Source organism: Triticum aestivum, chromosome 4A (assembly GCF_018294505.1).
Source record: "Triticum aestivum cultivar Chinese Spring chromosome 4A, IWGSC CS RefSeq v2.1, whole genome shotgun sequence".
Lineage (NCBI taxonomy): Eukaryota > Viridiplantae > Streptophyta > Magnoliopsida > Poales > Poaceae > Triticum > Triticum aestivum.
Genome location: NC_057803.1, coordinates 104,974,003 through 104,986,903, shown reverse-complemented (window position 1 = coordinate 104,986,903; position 12,901 = coordinate 104,974,003).

Sequence of the window (12,901 nt, the reverse complement as noted above, 5' to 3'; positions counted from 1 at the left end):
CTCTTCAGGATGGCTCCTCCAACGCGTCAGAATCCGGAACCTCCGCCACCACCTCCACCTCCGGAGGCATGGCAAGCTGTGATGGCCGCTACCAACGCCAACACGCAGTTGATTATGCAACTCTTGCAAGAGCGCAACCAAGGAAATCAAGGCCATGTCAACAATCAAACTCAGTTTGCTACCCTCAACCAGTTCCTCGCAAACCAGCCGAAGACCTTCAGTAACTGTGTCGAGGCCACAGACGCTGATGATTGGCTCGTGGATATCTGCAAACATTTTGAGTGCAGCAACGTCAGGCCTGAGGACTTTGTCAAGTTTGCTTCGTTCCAACTCAAAGACCAAGCTGCTGAGTGGTATCAACAATACAAAGATTCTAGAGGAGGTCGTGTGATTACCTGGGATGATTTCCGCCAAGACTTCAAAGCTCACCACATTCCTCAGAGTGTTGTTGAGAGTAAGCGTGAGGAGTTCCGCAACCTGAAGCAAGGCAGCTTGTCTGTTTACCAATACAACATCCTATTCCAGAGGCTCGCTCACTTTGCCAAGCAAGACGTCCTTGACAAGAAAAGAATGATTTATCAATTTAGAGGTGACCTCAGAGAAGATCCACAACTAGCTCTTGTGCTTTTTGAGCTGAAAAAGTATGATGAATTCTACAACATGGCACTTAAGCAAGAACTTGCTCAGCTCAAGTGTGATGCTTTCAAGAAGAGAGTCAGGGATGCAACTCCTTCTTCTTCAACTCAAGTGGTAGCTAAGCAGCAAAAGTACTGGTTGCCTCCTCCTCCTCCGTTCCGTCAGCCTTACCAGCAGAAGAGCAAAGGTGGCAATGGATCTTCCCACCCACCCAACCCAGCCTTTCAGAACAAAGCTTCGTCTCATGCTCCAAGGTCAAGTGCTCCGTATCACCGGCCGCTCTCAGAGGTTACGTGCAACAAGTGTCAGCAGAAGGGTCACTATGCAAACAAACACTTCAACCAGAGGCATCTTCCGCCTCCTCCTCCTGTGAGATCTGCTAGCAATGCAGTGGTCAAGCATGATCCCAAGTCTGCAAAGGTCAACTTGATGAACGCAACTTAGGCAGAGGACTCTTCAGAAGTGATCATGGGTAACCTTCCTGTTAATGACATTCCTGCAAAAATTCTTTTTGACACTGGTGCATCGCATTGTTTCATCTCAAGACCATTTGCATCTAAGCATGAGTTGGCTTTCCAAGTTTTGCCTAGTCCGTTAGTAGTTGTCTCACCGGGTAAACGCATGAACGCTAACTCCGTGGTTCCGGATGTGTCTATCAAGATGGGTGACTATAAGTTTCTATCTTCTCCAATGGTCCTTGGTGACTCGGATATTGATCTTATTCTCGGACTGGACTGGCTTTCTAAGCACAAGGCTCAGCTTGATTGTGCTGCCAGGCAGATTCAATTGACACATTCATCTGAGGATGTGATCGTCTTTGCCACTCGTGATGATACCATTCGACTGTTTTCTCTCAATGAGAAGGGAGAGTTGAATGCCATCTCTCAGATTTCAGTCGTTTGTGAATATCAAGACGTCTTTCCAGAAGAGCTTCCAGGAATGCCTCCTCACCGGCCAGTTGAATTCGTCATCGATCTTGAGCCTGTCACGGAACCTGTTTGCAAACATCCTTACAAGCTTGGACCAGAAGAGCTGAAGGAGCTGAAGAAACAACTCGATATACAAGAGCGTATGGGTCTGATCCGACCAAGTTCTTCTCCATGGGGTTGTGGTGTTCTTTTTGTCAAGAAGAAGGATGGCACAGACCGACTTTGTGTCGACTACTGCCCATTGAACAAGAAGACCATAAAGAACAAGTACCCACTTCCCAACATCAACGAGCTTTTCGAACAACTCAAAGGTGCTCAAGTATTCTCGAAGCTTGACCTCCGTATGGGCTATCATCAGATTCGCATTCGTGAACAAGACATCCCCAAGACAGCATTCAGAACAAGCTATGGTTCCTATGAATACACTGTCATGTCTTTCGGCCTTGTCAACGCTCCTCCAACATTCTCTCGCATGATGAACTTCATCTTCAACCCTTACACAAATGACTTCGTCTTGGTGTATCTCGATGACATTTTGGTCTTTTCCAAGAACAAGGAGGATCATGCCAAGCACTTGAGATTGGTGCTGGACAAACTCAGAGAACATCAGTTCTATGCGAAGTTTTCAAAGTGCGAGTTTTGGCTCGATGAGGTTCTCTACCTTGGCCATATCATCTCCGCCAAGGGCATAGCTGTTAATCCTGAGAAGGTGTCTGCAATTGTGAATTGGGAACCGCCTCAGAATGTGAAGCAACTCCGCAGTTTCCTTGGGCTCGCAAGCTATTGTCGAAGATTCATTGAGAATTTCTCTAAGATCGTGAAGCCTCTTTCAAACCTTCTCCAGAAGCATGTGAAGTATGCATGGACGCCTGAATGTGACATCGCTTTCAACACCCTCAAAGAGAAGTTAGTCACAGCTCCAGTTCTGACTCCTCCTGATGAATCCAAACCATTCGAGGTTTTCTGTGATGCTTCCCTTGCAAGGTCTCGGTGCTGTGTTAATGCAAGAGAAGAAAGTTGTGGCCTATACCTCTCGCCAGTTGAAGCCCAACGAAAAGAACTACCCCACTCATGACCTCGAGTTGGCGGCAGTTGTCCATGCTCTTTTAACATGGAGACATCTCTTGTTGGGAAGAAAAGTGGACATCTTCACTGATCATAAGAGTCTCAAGTACATCTTCACTCAGCCCAACCTCAACCTCAGGCAGACTCGTTGGGTCGAAATGATTCAAGAGTATAATCCGAGTATTGAATATACTCCAGGCAAGGCCAATGTCATTGCTGACGCTTTGAGCAGGAAGGCTTACTGCAACAGTTTGATTCTCAAGCCCTTCCAACCGGATCTTTGTGAAGCTTTCCGCAAACTTAATCTCCAAGTTGTTCCTCAAGGATTCCTTGCCAACCTCCAAGTCTCTCCTACTTTGGAAGATCAGATTCGTGAGGCTCAACTTCTTGATGCCATGGTGAAGAAGGTGAAGATTGGGATTGCCAAGAGCCAACCCAAGTACAAGTGCTATCGCCTTGATGACAAAGATACTCTATTCTTCGAGGATCGAATTGTTGTTCCTAAGGGTGACCTTCGTAAAGTCATTATGAACGAGGCTCACAATTCACTCCTATCTATTCATCCTGGAAGTACAAAGATGTACCATGACCTCAAGCAGTCGTATTGGTGGACTCGAATGAAGCGCGAGATTGCTCAGTTCGTGAATGAATGTGATGTCTGCAGAAGAGTGAAAGCAGAACACCAACGGCCAGCTGGTCTCCTCCACCTCTTGCCATTCCAGAATGGAAGTTTGACCATATTGAGATGGACTTCGTGACTGGATTTCCCAAGTCCAAGCGTGGCAATGATGCTATATGTGTTGTCATCGACAAGCTCACTAAAGTGGCTCATTTTCTTCCAATCAAAGAATCTATCACAGGAGCTCAGTTGGCAGAGCTATATACCTCCAGGATTGTCTCCTTGCACGGCATTCCGCAGTTGATATCTTCAGATCGTGGAAGCATCTTCACTTCTAAGTTCTGGGATTCTTTTCAGAAGGCCATGGGCACCAACATTCGCTTCAGCACAGCCTTTCATCCTCAAACTAGTGGACAAGTCGAGCGAGTAAATCAAATTCTTGAAGATATGCTCAGGCTTGTGTCATTTCCTTCGGTATGAAGTGGGAATATTGTCTTCCATATGCCAAGTTCTCCTACAACAACAGCTTCCAAGCGAGTTCGGGCAAGGCCCCATTCGAGATTCTCTATGGCAGAAAGTGTCGTACTCCTCTTAATTGGTCAGAGACTGGTGAACGCCAACTTCTTGGCAATGACTTGATCAGAGAGGCTGAAGAAATGTGCAAAGTCATTCGTGAAAATCTCAAAGCCGCGCAATCGCGCCAGAAGAGTTACTATGATAGCAAGCATCATGACTTGGCTTTCGAGATCGGAGACCATGTCTACCTCCGCGTCTCTCCAATGAAAGGTACTCGTCGCTTCGGTATCAAAGGGAAGCTTGCCCCTAGATACGTGGGTCCTTTCAAGATCATTGGCAAAAGAGGCGATCTCGCCTATCAACTTGAGTTTCCGTCCAACTTTGCAAACGTGCACGACGTGTTTCACGTGTCTCAGCTTCGCAAGTGTTTCAAGACTCCTGACCGCACCATCAACTTTGAAGAGATTGATCTTCAAGAAGACCTTTCTTATCATGAGCATCCCGTTGCTATTCTTTAAGAAACTGAGCGCAAGACTCGCAACAAGTCAATCAAATTCCTGAAAGTGAAGTGGTCACATCATTTCGACCGTGAAGCCACCTGGGAACGCGAGGACCACCTCCGTTCCGAATATCCGGAGTTTTTCCAGTCCTAGATCTCAGGACGAGATCCTTTCGTAGTGGTGGAGTGTTGTAACGCCCCGTATGTAACTTGCCATATTTGTATTCCAACTCTTGCCATTTTCGGCACTAAGTTATGATATTCCCTCGTGGTTGGGTTTTGTCTTCATTTTTCTTTTTGTCCATGTCATGCATCTCATATCATGTCATCATGTGCATCGCATTTGCATACGTGTTCATCTCAGGCATCCGAGCATTTTTCCCCGTTGTCCGTTTTGCATTCCGGCACTCCTACGTCCTCCGGCGCCCCCTTTTGCTTCTTTTTGTGTGTGAGTGTTAAACGTTCTCGGATTGGACCGAGACTTGCCAAGCGGCCTTGGTATACCACCGGTAGACCGCCTGTCAAGTTTCGTGCCATTTGGAGTTCGTTTGATACTCCAATGGTTAACCGAGGAACCGTAAAGGCCTTGTATGTGCTGCATCCCAACACCCTTCCAAAGTGGCCCAAAACCCATCCAAACCCCATCCATCCTCTCGGTCGTTTGATCACAATCGCGTGGCCGAAAACCGCACCTCATTTGGACACTCCAAACTCCCTCTACCTATAAATATATGCCCCCTCCGAAAATCCCGGGTCCAAACCCTAGAATTCTTCCCCCGCCGCCGCCGGACACGTCCGAGACGGCCAGACATGTCCAACTTCGCCGCGCCACCGCCACATGTCACCTCGTGAGTCGCCGCGCCCCGCTCCCACTTCGCCGGCCCGCTAGGCCCAGACGGGGCCCTCCCCGGCCCGTGTCTCCCCGTCGCCCGTGCCCCGCGCGAGGAGTCGCGCCGCCCCGCGCCGCCTTCACCGGGCCGCCGCCGCCGTCCGCTACTCCGGCCACAACCCGCCGCGCATCCTCACCGCCACGCCGGCCGCCGGCACCGCCCGCCGCCGCGTTCCTCGCCGGCCTCGGCGTCCGCGCCCGGATCCGGCGAGATCCGGCTGGATCCGCCCCGGATCTGCCTCGCCGGCCGCCGTCCTCGTCTGTCTCCAACAAATCTTCGGCGAACCTCGAGACGCGCGCCGATGAACCCTAGGTAGAATTTTGCCTAAGTCCTTCTCCTTGCATATTTTTTTAGCTGTGTTCATCGCATCATATCTCATCATTCGTAGCTCCGTTTTGGGCGTGCCATATATCGAATTGTTCGTTAGGTTGTCCTCTTCATTTCATTGCATTGCACCATGCTTGTTTGAGTTCATCTTGATGCCTAAAATGATGTTGGAAGAGTGCTATAAAATGTTAGTTTCTGTTTCTTAACAGATTATGGACATTTGTCATTTTTGCCATGATTATTGTGTGCCTCCTATGAACTTGAGCCCTACATGTGTTTTGGGCTATGCCATGCCATCTCTACAGGGGTGTATGCCATGTATTTTTGTGATCAATTTGGTGACTAGCACAATCATGCAAAGTAGCTCTCGTGATGTTGCTGTTTTCAGGGACTTAGATTTCTTCTAAGTCATTTCCCTGATGTTATTTTTATGCCATGTATTCATGTTGCTACAGAGTGATCCATGCCTCTTTTGAGCATGTTCAGTAAGGATGATTTTGAGATATTGTTATGCTCTATCCATCCGTGTCTTTGTTTGAATTTATGGAGTACCCTAGCATGACTCAATCTTGCTCTACTTTTGCTATAAAATATTCCTAGCAGATTGTTTACATCTTAATCAATTTTGCCAAGGTTGTTGTAGTTGATCCTTGCATGCTATGAGATTCTTCTTGCCATGGTTAGCTACTTGATAATGTCTTATTGATGGGTGTATGCTTAGTTTTCCATGCAACGCCTTGTGGTGAGTGCATCGAGCTCGCAAACATGCCTACGTAACTCTGTTTTTGCCATGTCCAGTTTTCTGCTAAGTCTGAATCTGTTAACGAAACTTGCTATGTTTACATGGTTGCCATCATATCTTCTGACTCCTTTTGGCTTATGGTCAGTAAGGGACTTTTGTTATATGCTTTGAGTAGATTCATGCCATGCCTTGCTTTGCCATGATATGATCCTGTAGCATGTTGATAAATTGCTCTAAACATTGCTTTCTGATGTTAATTCCTGGCATGTTATTTTCACTAAGTCCGTGAACCTGATATCTTTTGCACTTTTGCCATGCTTGTTTGAACCTGCTATTGTGTGATTTAGCCGTAGATTAGTGTTCATCTTTTGTCAAGCATCTTGAGTAGATCACTATCATGTGCTTTGTTGCTATGTTAGAGCGCAGTAGCTTAGTTCCTTGATGCATTTTAGATGGCATCATGTTGTTAATCGCAGAATGGTGCCATTATTGTTTTGATTGCCGTTTACAAACCGTGCATCCGATTCCGGTGACCTTTATATCGATTTCGACCGAAATCAACTCATCTTTCCAGCAGCGCACTTGGTTTGCCAAGTTGAGGCCTGGTTCAATCTTTTCCTTCCGGAGCACGCATATGCATTGCATATCATATCCCGCATATCATGCCATGTTTTGCATCATGTTGCTTGCGCATTGCACCGTGGTTGATTGTGTTTCCCTTTCTTGTGTTCTTGCCTTGGGTAGAGCTGGGAGACGAGTACGTTATCGAGGAACCCGTTGAGTACGCTTATGAGGTTCAAGCTTACGTCAACTCGAAGAACTTTGCAGGCAAGATGACCATACCCTCGAAATCACTTCTATCTTTGCTTGCTAGTTGCTCGCTCTATTGCTATGCCTATGCCGCGATACCTACCACATGCTTTATCATGCCTCCCATATTGCCATGTCAAACCTCTAACCTACCTTGTCCTAGCAAATCGTTGTTTGGCTATGTTACCGCTTTGCTCAGCCCCTCTTATAGCGTTGCTAGTTGCAGGTGAATATTGGAATTTGTTCCTTGTTGGAACATGTTTATTGTTGGGATATCACTATTATATCTTGTCTAATTTAATGCATATATATACTTGGTAAAGGGTGGAAGGCTCGGCCTTATGCCTGGTGTTTTGTTCCACTCTTGCCGCCCTAGTTTCCATCATACCGGTGTTATGTTCCTTGATTTTGCGTTCCTTACGCGATTGGGTTATAATGGGAACCCCTTGACAGTTCGCCTTGAATAAAACACCTCCAGCAAGGCCCAACCTTGGTTTTACCGTTTGCCACCTAGCCTTTTCCCCTTGGGTTCCGCGGACTCAAGGGTCATCTTTATTTTAAACCCCCGGGCTAGTGCTCCTCTGAGTGTTGGTCCAACCTGTCAGCAGCCGGTGGCCACCAGGGGCAACTCTGGGTTGGCCTACCGGAACCTTGGACAATCCGGTGTGCCCTGAGAATGAGATATGTGCAGCTCCTATCGGGATTTGTCGGCACACTTGGGCGGCTTTGCTGGTCTTGTTTTACCATTGTCGAGACTTCTTGTAACCGGGATTCCGAGTCTGATCGGGTCATCCTGGGAGAAGGAATATCCTTCATTGACCGTGAGAGCTTGTGATGGGCTAAGTTGGGACACCCTTGTAGGGATTTGAACTTTCGAAAGTCATGCCCATGGTTATGGGCAGATGGGAATTTGTTAATGTCCGGTTGTAGAGAACCTAAAACTTAACTTAATTTAAAATGAATCAACAGCGTGTGTAACCGTGATGGTCTCTTCTCGGCGGAGTTCGGGAAGTGAACACGGTCTCGTGTTATGCTTGAACATAAGTAGTTCTAGGATCACTTCTTGATCATAGATTCTCGACCGTGCTTTGCCTTCTCTTCTCGCTCTCATTTGCATAAGTTAGCCACCATATATGCTAGAGCTTGCTGCAGCTCCACCTCATACCTTTTCCCTACCCATAAGCTTAAATAGTCTTGATCGCGAGGGTGTGAGATTGCTGAGTCCCCATGACTCACAGATTACTTCCTAAACCAGATGCATGTGCCAATGATGCCATTCCAGGGGATGCGACTGAACTCAAGTGGGAGATCGATGAGGACTCAGGACATTACTACGTTTCCTTTCCAGACGATCAATAGTGGAGCCCAGTTGGGGCAATCAGGGATCTTATGCATTTGGGGTTGTCTTTATTTTGGTTCCGTAGTCGGACCTTGATTGTATCTGGATGATGTAATGCTATATTTATGTATTGTGTGAAGTGGCGATTGTAAGCCAACTATTTATCTCTATCTTATTCAATACATGGGATGTGTAAAGATTACCCCTCTTGTGACATGCCTACAATGCGGTTATGCCTCTAAGTCGTGCTCCGATACGTGGGAGATATAGCCGCATCGTGGGTGTTACACATCCGTACCCGGAGCTTTAAGGGGACCAATCTAAAAAAGAGCATTCGAGATCTCCTTGTCCGTAAAAGGAGCACACAACAATTCATTCATCGCTGGTTTTACCTTCTCTTCAATGCTCTTAATGGCCACATGAGGTGTTAAGGTCGGGTCCTTAGTATACACTTCCTAAAAAAATGACCTTGTCATCAATTCCATCTCTGAAGGTACATTGCACCATGTGCCATCCACTTTACGATGTCTGTGAATGTAATTGCGTTTAGCTCGCCAAACACCTATCCGATGCAAATACTCAGTATTCCTCTCTCCCTCCTTCAACCAAGTGATTCACGAGTATTGCAACCACAACATTTCCTCTCGATAAACAAGCTCATCTAGCTCATGCATTTTTGCCTAATTAAAGCACGGTCTGCATTACCTTCCTGTAAGCTTGAAAGTTTAGACCGGAGTCTTTCAATATCCCTTCGAACGTGTCCAAAATTCTTCCTACTCCATTCACGCAGATTCTTCATCAAATGTTCTAGTGATTTTGCAACTAATCCCAACCTCCCATCCGGTCTGCTTCTGTCCCAAGAACATGCTACGACATCCGGCAAGGTGGGATCACATTCCCACAATATTTCATACCTAGAAGCACCGTGACGTCTCTGGTCATCATCCGACATCATCTCAAGGACAACCGAGCAGTGGTTCAAGCAAGAGGACACAAGGTGTACCACTCTCGATGCCGGAAAGAGGTTCCGCCATTGTTCGCTCGCACAGACCCGGTCCAAACGCACATGAACATTACTGCTACCGAGTTTCCCATTATCATAAGTGAAAGGCAATCCAGAAAAACCTAGGTCTTCCAACTCACATAACAACAAGCAGTCCTGGAAAGATGTCATCTGAGACTCGGATCTCAACGCCCTTGACATATGCTCATGTTGCCATAGGGCTTCATTGAAATCACCACATACTAGCCAAGGATCTTGCGAACCGATTTCAAATGAGTGAGATGATCCCACATGCGGTGCCGATTCTCAACCCTTGTCCCTCCATATACAAAGGTCGTACGCCACTTTTTATCACAACCCTTGTCCTCCACGGAAACATCATTAAAACGCTGACACGAGTCTAGCACCATGACTAGTAATGATTCATCCCAATATAGAGCAAGGCCACCACTTAGTCCCACAGAACTAACACCACAGAAACCTTTCAAACCTAGCCTCCACCTTAGCTTTTCCATCTTATCAGCTGCTTGCCTCGTCTCACAGAGAAAGACAAGCTTGGGGACATTGGTTTTAGAGAGGGCCAACACCCCACGAACTATCTGGCGGTTCCCCGCCCCCAACAGTTCCAAATCAAGGAATTCATTGCTCCCGCCGTGACTCCCCAAGGGAGCACACCAGTTATGAATATCATCACCAGAGGTCAACATCGTTCTTTCCTTCTTAACATCGGAGCTCGACTTTGGGGAAGAACTCTGGATATCATCACCGGTACTGAAGTTATAGCAAGCAATGGTTCCTTTGCCTCACCCTGACACTTGACCTGCACACCCCCTAGAAGAAGGCATTTCCTAACACCTTTGTCCTCATCCATACTCACATTTACATGATTGAAAATCCCTTGGCCCGCTGGAACCAACACAATAGCATGGTTTTTACTTGGGCAGGTTGTCGTATCAGTTAAATCCTCATCAACGCTTGCAGCCAGTGGAGGAGAAAAAGCCCGACCACCTCCTCCAATCTCAGCTCTGTTCATGTTTGGTAGATCTGCATATAACCAATCCCCAAACTTCAGTTCCTTTGTTGTGTAAACACCCAATCCACACTCCTTATGATCATGTCCGATTTTACCACAATGCTTACAAAAACATGCAAGTTTCTCGTATCTCACAGCATACACCTGCCTCTCCTTTCCTCTAATGATACTAACGTGCTTTCTTAGAGGTTCTCTGACATCATGTTTCACTCTAATCCTCCCATAATATCCACTAGAATTTCCTGAAAGCCTGAACTCCAAGATCTCATGAGCCGTGCGAATCAATTTTTCCATAATATCCATACTACAATAACCGTCAGGAAGTTTGTGCATCTGCAACCAAATGGGAATATGAATGAACTAAACATCCTCCACCCTACTGAATCGATCGTATGGGTCAAGAAGCACAACCCAAAATCTAAAAAGCCATGGCCCTGGAAGATGATCCGCTCCCAATCGCCAAGGCATGAAGCCTGCACCACAAACAGATTGGCACCAACTCGCCGGAATCTCACCTGATGCGCCAGGTTCCAAGCTACCCGCATGTCCTTGAAGAACGCCGACTGGCTAAAGGTCTTATCAGTGTGAACCCGAGCAAGAGCCATACGTCATACACGGTTATTGATCTCTGGAATTTCCTCTTCAATCACCAAATCATCGAACACCTCATCTTCTAGGTAAATATGCTCGAAGAAATCATCTAGGTCATCCGTTTTTCCACCTCGAGACCCGCCACTCGCTGCCGAGCGTGTGTCTGAAGGGGTCGCCATTGCAGCTTCCGTCGTGCAGAAGCCTTGCGGATCGCCGGAGAGAAGGTAGGACTCAACGGTGATGACCCACAAGTATAGGGGGTCTATCATAGTCCTTTCGATAAGTAAGAGTGTCAAACCAAACGAGGAGCAGAAGGAAATGACAAGCGGTTTTCAGCAAGGTATTCTCTGTAAGCACTGAAATTATCGGTAACGTATATTTGTGTGATAAGATAATTCGTAACGGGTAACAAGTAACAAAAGTAACTAAGGTGCAGAAAGGTGACCCAATCCTTTTTGTAGGAAGAGAAGCTTGGACGAACTCTTATATAAAGCAAAGCACTCCCGAGGACACATGGGAATTACTGTCAAGTTAGTTTTCATCATGCTCATATGATTCGCGTTCGTTACTTTGATAATTTGATATGTGGGTGGACCGGTGCTTGGGTGTTGCCCTTCCTTGGACAAGCCTCCCACTTATGATTAACCACTCTCGCAAGCATCCGCATCTGCGAAAGAAGAATTAAGATAAATCTAACCTTAGCATGATACATATGGATCCAAATCATCCCCTTACGATGCAACGCATAAACTAGGGTTTAAGCTTCTATCACTCTAGCAACCCATCATCTACTTATTACTTCCCAATGCCTTCCCTTAGTCCCAAATCATGGTGAAGTGTCATGTAGTCGACGTTCACATAACACCACTAGAGGAAAGACAACATACATCTCATCAAAATATCGAACGAATACCAAATTCACATGATTACTTATAACAAGACTTCTCCCATGTCCTCAGGAACAAACGTAACTACTCACAAAGCATATTCATGTTCATAATCAGCGGAATATTAATTATCATTAAGGATCTAAACATATGATCTTCCACCGAATAAACCAACTAGCATCAACTACAAGGAGTAATCAACACTACTAGCAACCCACAGGTACCAATCTGAGGTTTTGAGACAAAGATCGGATACAAGAGATGAACTAGGTTTGAGAGGAGATGGCACTGGTGAAGATGTTGATGGAGATTGACCCCCTGTCGATGAGAGGACCATTGGTGATGACGATGGTGATGATTTTCCCCTCCAGGAGGGAAGTTTCCCCTGCAGAACAGCTCCGCCAGAGCCCTAGATTAGTTCTGCCAAGTTCCGCCTCGAGACGGCGGCGCTTCCTCCTGCTTTTTTTCCAGGTCACAACACACCAGATAGCAAAATATGGGCACCAGAGGCTTGCCAGGGGGCCCACAAGGTAGGCCCCTCACCCTTGTGGATGGTCGGTGGCCCCCCTTTGGTACTTTCTTCGCCCAATTTTTTATACATTCCAAAATAATTCTCCATGAAGTTTAAGGGCTTTTGGAGTTGTGCAGAATAAGTCTCTAATATTTGCTCCTTTTCCAGTCCAGAATTCCAGCTGCCGACATTCTCCCTCTTCATGTAAACCTTGTAAAATAAGAGAGAAAAGGCATATGTATTGTGCTATAATGTGTAATAACATCCCATAATGCAATAAATATCAATATAAAAACATGATGCAAAATGGACGTATCAACTCCCCCAAGCTTAGACCTTGCTTGTCCTCAAGCGAAAGCCGAAATCAAAAAATATGTCCACATGTTTAGAGATAGAGGTGTTGATAAAATAAAATAAGGACATGAGGGCATCCTGATCATCTTTAGAACAACAACATATAGTGTCATATAATTTATTATGCTAAAGTAACAATTCATTCACAAG